General features: G+C 43.8%; 1 long non-coding RNA gene across 1 annotated transcript; it reads right to left on the reverse strand.

The window, feature by feature from the left end:
- Window positions 1-2,401: 2,401 nt before the first annotated feature.
- On the reverse strand, window positions 2,402-7,440 carry LOC128573842 (uncharacterized). Its single transcript, XR_008376560.1, has 3 exons — window positions 7,052-7,440; window positions 4,512-4,661; window positions 2,402-3,180 (listed from the first exon to the last, which is right to left on the reverse strand). It is a non-coding gene; the product is annotated as an uncharacterized LOC128573842 (long non-coding RNA).
- Between the last annotated feature and the right edge of the window lie 987 nt (window positions 7,441-8,427).

The raw sequence follows: 8,427 nt of genomic DNA on the forward strand, positions 1-8,427 counted from the left end.
CGTTTTCATGTTGTAATAACGAATCTTCCTCTTTCAAGAGGACAAGCTGGGTTTCTTAGCTCCTACAGACATACTGAGGACAGAATGTGAAGTTTGAGGAATGCAAGAATTCAGATCCCTCAGAAAATGATAAAGACAAACATTTACAGATAGACCTTATACAAAGGGACCTTGTAGGAACGACCCCATGACTGACTCTAGCTCTAGGAAACAACAGCTCCCCGTGGTATGCTGAGCCTGGAAGGGGCAGATGGGGCTGACCTGGGTCTTCACTGAGGGGCCTTCTAACAAAGCTTCCTTAGTAGTGCAGTGAGCAAAGACATCTTGGGCCAGTACAGCCTCATAGCCCTCTTCTTCTATTCTCATCAGAACCCTATTCTTCCTGGGTGATATAGTTTGGATATTTGTCCCCTTCAATACGATCACCAGTGTTGGAGGTGGGGTCTGGTGGAAGGTGTTTGGTGGGGGCAGATCCCTCATGAATTAGCTTGGTGCTATCCTTGCACTAATTACTGAGTTCTTGCTCTATTAGTCCCTGTGAGATTGTTAGAACGAGCCTGGCACCTTTCTCCCCCCTTCTCTCTCTGTCCCTTCCTTCTTCTCACCATGTGATATGCTGGCTTCCCTTCACCTTTCCCCACAAGCGGAAGCTTCCAGAAGAGTTCACCAGAAGCAGATGGTGGCACCATGCTTCTTGTACAGCCTGCAGAACTGTGAGCCAAATAAACCTCTTTATGAATTAGCCTGCCTCAGGCGTTCCTTTATAGCAGTATAAAATGGACTAAGACACTGGGGAATCCCCCATTCAGGGCACCCCATAAAAAGGAGACAATACCAGCTCCCAGGACACAGGCTGTAAGGTCCAGATTTTCTGGCTTCCCTGACAGGCAAATCAGAGGCCCAGTACTGGGGCAAAGTGGGCGAGGAGAGAGTCAAGAAGCTTTTGACTTAAGTCCAGGACCAAGCTTAAATCCCAGCTCCATAACTCTCTGTTTTTCCTTTCAAGCCTCAGTTTCCCTGATCAGCAAAATGAAAATAATAATACCTATCTTAGAAAGCTGATATGAAGATTAAGTGGGAAAACGTATGCAAAGGGAGTAGCTCAGGGCCTGGCTTTTAGATGCAGCTCCATAAATGGTACCTTTTAATATCCTTTAAAAATGCATGGCAGACCAGGCACAGTGGTTCATTCCTATAATCCTAGCACTCTTGGAGGCTGAGGCAGGTGGATCGCCTGAACTCAGGAGTTGGAGAACAGCCTGAGCAAAAGCAAGACCCCTTCTCTACTAAAAATAGAAAAACTAGTCCGACTGTTGTGGCAGGCGCCTGTAGTCTCAGCTACTTGGGAGGCTGAGGCAAGAGGATCACTTGAACCCAAAAGTTAGAGGTTGCTATGAGCTATGTTGATGCTGCACATTCTACCCAGGGTGATCCAGTGAGACTCTGTCTCAAAAATTAAAATTAAAATTAAAAAATAAATAAAAACACATGGCAAATCAGTTGGAATGGGATGAGAGCAGAGTTGATATCAATCTGTGTGACTTCAATGCTCTGCAGTTTGTTCTCCAGCTAAAATGCATAGGTAGAAAAATATCCTGCTTGCCTGCTTAAAAATCCAACTTAGGGATAAGAAGTTAATTTCTAATATCAATCACAATTAGAAAGTAGAATGAAATGGTGAGTGTGCACAGAGTTTGGAATCAAACAACTTAGATTTGAAGCCCAACTCTGTCCCTAAGTAGCTCTATGACGTTGGGCATAATTTTTCCAAACCTCAGGTCTTCCTCCATAAAATGTGATTATCTCCTAACTTGCTAAACAATTGTGAGGCTTAAATAAACCTAACATCAAAAGTGCTTTATAAACACCGCACATCTACATACTAGCCACACTCATTAATTTGCATGAACTAATCCAGACCTGTCTATGGTCCAAGTGTTTAGATTCCTCTGGATATGGTCCCTGCCTTATTAGGGAGTTCCATTTCCAGAGGATCCAGCATACTTTGTACAAACATACCGGAAGGGGAAGGCATCCAAATCTCAGATGAGGGCTTAATGAACAGACCAGCCATGCAATTATACCTCACAGGTGTCTGGAATTTGAGCACCATATTGATGAGGGTATTGCAAAGAGGGGAGCATGGAAGGCAGCATTGGTGAGTCCTGGCTCAAAGTCTGAATGAAAGATGAGCTCCTTCTAGGTAAAGCTTGTGAAAATCGCTGTGGGCAGAAAAGAGAGAGAGCTCGGTTTTGTGACTTGCTGTGTAGAGTAGAACACTGCCTAAAACAGAGGTGGGAGGGCAGCCTGAGTTCATAACTTTCCCAATTTCAGTTAATTTATCCAGGTAAATATGAGAAATGGAGGGGCCTGTGTAAACAAGAATGGTTTAGGGAGTTAAAATCATTACAATGTCCATTTCTGGGCCTCTTCCTGGAGCCATCACTATAGCAAGTCCACCACCAGGGAGAAAGAACCTCTGACTATAAGGCACAGACCCGTGGCAAAATCTCACCCACTCCCCTTGGGTGCATGGAGAGCCCTTGTTCATTTTCCTGCTTCTGGTGCTTTTAAATAAAAACTGATAACCTGTGGACTACAAGGCAGCTTTTAAAAAAAAATCCAATTCTCTTTTGTAACTCTCCTTCATACTTTTATTTCCTCACCTGATTCTTCTTTCAATTGGAGTAGCTATTCAAGTCAATACTTTTTTTTTTTAAGTCAAGTTAGGTAATCAATTTTTTTTTTTCTAGAGCAGAAGTCCAGAGTCATTCTCTGAGGACTTTGGGCATTCCAGGCTTTTCCCAAAGTTTTGCTTGGTGGAGGTGCTGGTGCTGCATTCCCCTGTCTGGGAGCCCCAGAAAGCCACAGAGAAGACAGTGTGGTGAGCTGAGCGGAGAGAAAGGAGCAGCACCCAGCACCTGCTCAGATGGCCAAATATGTTTTTCCTCCGTGCTAATATTTCAGTTATTGGTTGCTTCTTAACAAACTACTCCAAAAGTGAGTGGCTTAAAATAACAATCATTTCATTTTTTCTCATGATGTTGTGGCAGTTTATTCTTTTATTCCACGTGGCATCCCCAGAGGCAACTTGGTGGATGGGCTGTTCTGGAGTCCAAGACAGCTTTACCCACATCCCTGGCACCTTGTTGGCTGGAAGGCTGGTGTCCACTGTGACTGCTGGCCAGAACACTCACATGTCACATGTGACTCTTAACATGGCAGGCAAAGTAGTTGGACTTTTACATAGTAGCTTAGGACTCCCACAGAGAGTGTTGAAAGAGACCCAGGCAGAAGCCACAGATTTCCTAAGACCAAGCCTCTGAAGTTCTAGGACATCGCTTCACCCACATTCTGTTAGTCCAGAATTAGACTCTTCCTCTCAACAGGAGGAGCAACAAAGAATTTGTAGCCATATTTAAGCTACTGCCAATATACTGCTTAAAAAGCTATCAAGTGATACATAAATTCCAGTACAAAAATTGGCAGAAGAAAATTGCAGCCCAGGCACTGATCTGCTTATCTTGAAAGACAAGAATTGAAGATACTAGTCAGATTCATGCCTGGCTCTCCTGGCCCACCTTTCAGACTGAAGAAATCCAGGTATGGGAGGGTAACCAGAGAAAGGAAAAGATGTCCTTCTGTCTTCCCCAGCCAGACACACACATATCCCCACACTCACTCCTCCCTAGACACAGCTGAATGATGCTCTGTTCTTTCTCTGCTTTGGTTCCAGTGACATGAGCCCAGACATACAGGGTCTTGGGATGATTCGGACACTCGCCCAGAAGCACCCCAGGTTCAGGTTTCATTTGTGTGTCTCAGGACACACACCTGACATTCAGTGGGTGGGACACATACCCCACACCATCTCCCCTCCCTCCTGTCTTCATTCATTTTCCCTTACCAAACCAGTAGTCCCCAAAAGTCTCAACCCCTGCCTCATCCCCTGGCTAAGGTTCTCCTGCTGGGATGGGCGGTTGTCAGCCATGCTCTACCCTACAGTTCTGCTAACAGATGAGAGGAAACTGCATTTCTTGGGATTGGAATGTGAGCAAAGCAGCCCTCGCTGTGGACTAGCCTCCAGATTAGAAGATATAAAAGAAGTAAATCAAACTACTCTTATACTATGATGGTCAATCTTATACTAGCGTATCTTCTGAACCTTATCATGCAAAAAGAGCATCTGACCTTTCCTCCTTCCTATTTCTGTTTTTAGCTAGGACTGCAGGTGCAAGCCACCATGCCTGGCTCCCAGATTTAAGTTTTAATAGCAAAGTTGCCAGGTTCAGTATTGAAGTGTGGGGAAAACCTTCCAAACCACCCCACTATTCAGGTAAGACTGTAAAAATTTACTGATTAGAGACTCATGCTCTAGAAAATTAAAGGCTTTTAATTTTTTAAATTTCAGTCTGCATTAGGTTTTATCCCATTTTTAAATATATGATTAGGAAACTCAGAACTCCCATTTTCCCATAAACCTTTACAAATTATCTAGCCATGAATATTACCTTGATTTTGTTCAATTTTCAGCAACCTGAAAATTTCTTGAAGTTCTTCCAGGGTCTCCAACCATATTGTACTTTCCTCACATATAATTTAGCCACAAAAACACATTGACCCACAGCAAATGCACTAAGAATCTCCAAAAAGATTTACTCCTAAAACCAAAGAGAAAGGCAACACTATTCAGCTGCTGTCTTCACAATAGCAGATAAATCAGACCAGGATGATGACTCTGAGTTTGCCTTCATGTTATGAAGACAGTAAGATTGTAAGTGCTCTTACAATGGCTGTGAGGCCACTGTGGAGTCTGGCCCCCAGTAAACTGGCCCACTAAATAGATATCTGTCCCAGTCAGCATAGAGGGAGCTGTGAAATGGCAAGAGGATAGGCCTAGAATGAATTTGAGGTAGGCGAAGTAATTTACACAGAAGGAAACCAAAATATTTCTCCCTGAAATATTGGGGATTGTTGAACTAAAAGCAGCTGAATCATAGGGGCACTTTCTGCCTTTCCTCTGTCTGCCTAAAGGCAGAACATAAATCCTCCTTCCTGGAGACAGCCACTTATCAACCTAGAGACGGCACTAGCAGAGGACAGAGAGGATGGTCAGAGGGAGGGTGATTGGCAGGATTACACCTGCGGTGCATCTTACAAGGTATATGTAAAACTTAGTAAATGTAGAATATAATTGTCTTAACACAATAACAAAGAAAATGCCAGGAAGGCTATGTTAACCAGTGTGATGAAAATGTGTCAAACGGTCTATAAAACCAGTGTATGGTGCCCCATGATTGCATTAATGTACACAGCTATGATTTAAGATTAATAAAAATAAAAATAAAATAAATAAAAAAAATATGCAAGCAGACCTTACTTCATAGTTTCTTCCCACATTTTTCACACCTTTGAGAGACTGGAAGTGCTCTTTTCAGTTGTCTTGTCACTGCTCTAAAATTTATTGCTGTTTGTTAAAATACTATTTAAGCAAGGCTCAAGCGTCAAGTCTCCAGCCAGTGCTTTGTGAGAGTTACTTTCCTCCCCCATGATAAACATGGCATGCCTTATTAAACTTGCTGGTTTTTCTCTTGCTAATCTGTCTTGTGTTTCAGGAAAGTGGCTCAACTATGAATTCATGAGAGTTGAGAAAAGATTATATACAGAGAGTGCCCCCAAAATGGATACACATTTTAAGAAAGGAAAAAGCCTGTATTAAAATTGTAATAATACATACCAATAACAAAAGGTGAATACAAAATACCAATAACAAATACATACCAATAACAAAAGGTCCTCATGAGCACCTCTTGCAATTGCAGAAGTCAAACATGACTTAAGCATTACAAATTTAATACAGTTTGTCCTTTCTTAAAATGCATATACATTTTTTGGTACCCTCAGTATTTTTCCTCCTTCAACACATTACACAAAAATCTGAAATGAAGCAGGAAGAGAGATCGATGCTATGGGAAGAAAAGGGCCTCCCTTAAGCAGGTCTTATAATACAGTTCAAATTCAACCTTAATTTAGTTTCTCCCAGAAGCTGAGCATGAGACTAGGATTTGGATATAAATAGTTTTCTTTTTGGTAGGGATCCCAGGAAATACAGGTATGGAAGGAAGTGAGTGCCAGGTAGTCATCCAGAAAGTGACCAAATTGGTCACCAGAGAACTCTGATAGCCCACATAAATAGAGCATGGACCTCAAAGTTATCCCACCCAAGGGACAAAGAAGTAGGATATTTATTCACAACTACCAGCAGTCACTGATTGAGGGGTGCTTTTTTTTTCCTTGAGAGAGAGCCTTACTCTGTCACCCTGGGTGGAGTGCTGTGGCATCATCAGAGCTCACAGCAACCTCAAACTCTTGGGCACAAGCGATCCTCTCGCCTCTGCCTCCTGAGTGGCTGAGACTACAGGTGCCTGCCACCACGCCTACCTAGTTTTTCTATTTTTAGTAGAAATAGAAAATTTCTCAGGCTGGTCTCCTGAGTTCAAGCAATCCACCTGTCTTGGCCTCCAGAGTGCATGACCCACTGAGCCTGACCTGATTGAGGGATGCTTTAAGTGGAACATTAATTTTCTGCACTTCCACGCTCCCCCGCCCCCCATGTAGGCAGGTGTGGATTGCAGAGAAAAACCGTGATCAAACAGATGCAGGTGATTGCAGTTAGCAGCTTGCCTGCCCCCAACATGAAGGCCAGAGGGGATATGGGGCAGGGCTCTACAGCTTCTGGGGAGCTGCTTCCTACCCTGTTTCCCTGAAAATAAGACATCCTCCGAAAATAAGACCCACTCACAGAAAATATAAGACGTCCCCTGAAAATAAGACCTAGCGCATCTTTGGGAGCACACCTTAATATAAGACACTGTCTTATTTTCGGGGAAACAGGTTAGATCCTCTCACCCATTCTTTTCTTCAATAAACAATGCACTGCACACTAACAGTGTCCCGTGCACTCTACCAAGAGTGTGGGAAATAAAAACGCCCTCGGGAAACTTGGAATGTGTGGTGCGGAAGAGAGGAAACCCCATTGCTGGGCACCCACCACCGGCCAGGCATTTTCCTAGAGTTAGTACACTTCATCCTCCCAGGCATTCCAGGAGGTGAGATCCTTCTTCCAGTATTATAGGCATGCTGGGCAATGATCTGATTACTTCCTCAGCAGAAGATATCTAAAAGCAGAATCATAATATTGTGATGCTGGATGATGAGCAATTTCTGCCCCTAGAAGAAATGCAGATGCTAGCAGAGGAAATGGGTTGGCAAATGTGAGCAGAGTGTTGGTGGAACTGAACACAGTCCCAGTCAGTAGGCTGTAGCCAGGAACCCTGAGTGAGGAGCCTGGGGTGGAAGTACGGCTTCTGCTCTATTTCTTCCCCTCTCCCCACCCTGCCTGCCTCTGGATCCTCTGTAGTTTTAAGGAATAGGAAAGATTTTACTAACCTGGCACAAAGTAACTCAACAAAGGTGCCCACTGAGCATGGAAGTTCACCATGTCAACTCCCACGGAGAACTTTTATGGCTTTCTTGGGGATTCCCAGCTGGGATCTTTCTTTGTTATGGAAGCTCTCAAAGCAGACAGGTGTCCTCAAACTTTTTAAACAGGGGGCCAATTCACTGTCCCTCAGACCGTTGTAGGGCTGGACTATAGTTTAAAAAAAAAAAAACTATGAACAAATTCTTAGGCACACTGCACATAACTTATTTTGAAGTAAAAAAAAATAAAACAGGAACAAATAAAATCACATCGCCTCATGTGGCCTGTGGGCCGCAGTTTGAGGACCCCTGGCAGGGTTTAGGTAGTTCATTTGGGAGGTGATCTCAGGACTCAGAATTGAGGGAGAGAGAGGGATAAAAAGTCATAAAAAGGGATATGTCAATGAGATCACTTCTGTAGGCAATGAGGGTTCTATTCTACCAGAATCTGGAAAGTTTATAGAATAACTCCCAGAATTGTTTGCCCAAAAGACAGAAGCTGGATTCCCTCTCCGTGACTCCTAGGATGCAGTAGCTATCCCTTCCACCCCTTCTGGGCTGGTCCTCAGAGGCTATGGGGGAGTTTCTGAGGCAGGGAAAAGACCTCACCTTCCCCAGTGTCAGGCTTGTTATTAAAAGTCTAACCACCACCACCACCCACCCCCCTACTAGCCCTCCACCACGAAGATGGTTCCTCTGCTGCCATAGGCTGAAATCAGTGGGCAGGAAAATCATCTGCCTTATGACAAAGCCCCAAGGCCCTGGTCACCCATTGGTCCATCAAACAGACTCTCTTGGCTGGGAGACTCTCCCTGTGATTGGTTGGATAACAGCCTCCAAAAGATATCCACATGGAACCTGTGAATATTATATATCAAAAAAGGACCCTGCAGAAGTGATTAAGGATCTAGAGATGGGCAGATTACCCTGGATTATTTAGGCAGG

This window comes from Nycticebus coucang, chromosome 21, assembly GCF_027406575.1.
Source record: "Nycticebus coucang isolate mNycCou1 chromosome 21, mNycCou1.pri, whole genome shotgun sequence".
Taxonomy (NCBI): domain Eukaryota; kingdom Metazoa; phylum Chordata; class Mammalia; order Primates; family Lorisidae; genus Nycticebus; species Nycticebus coucang.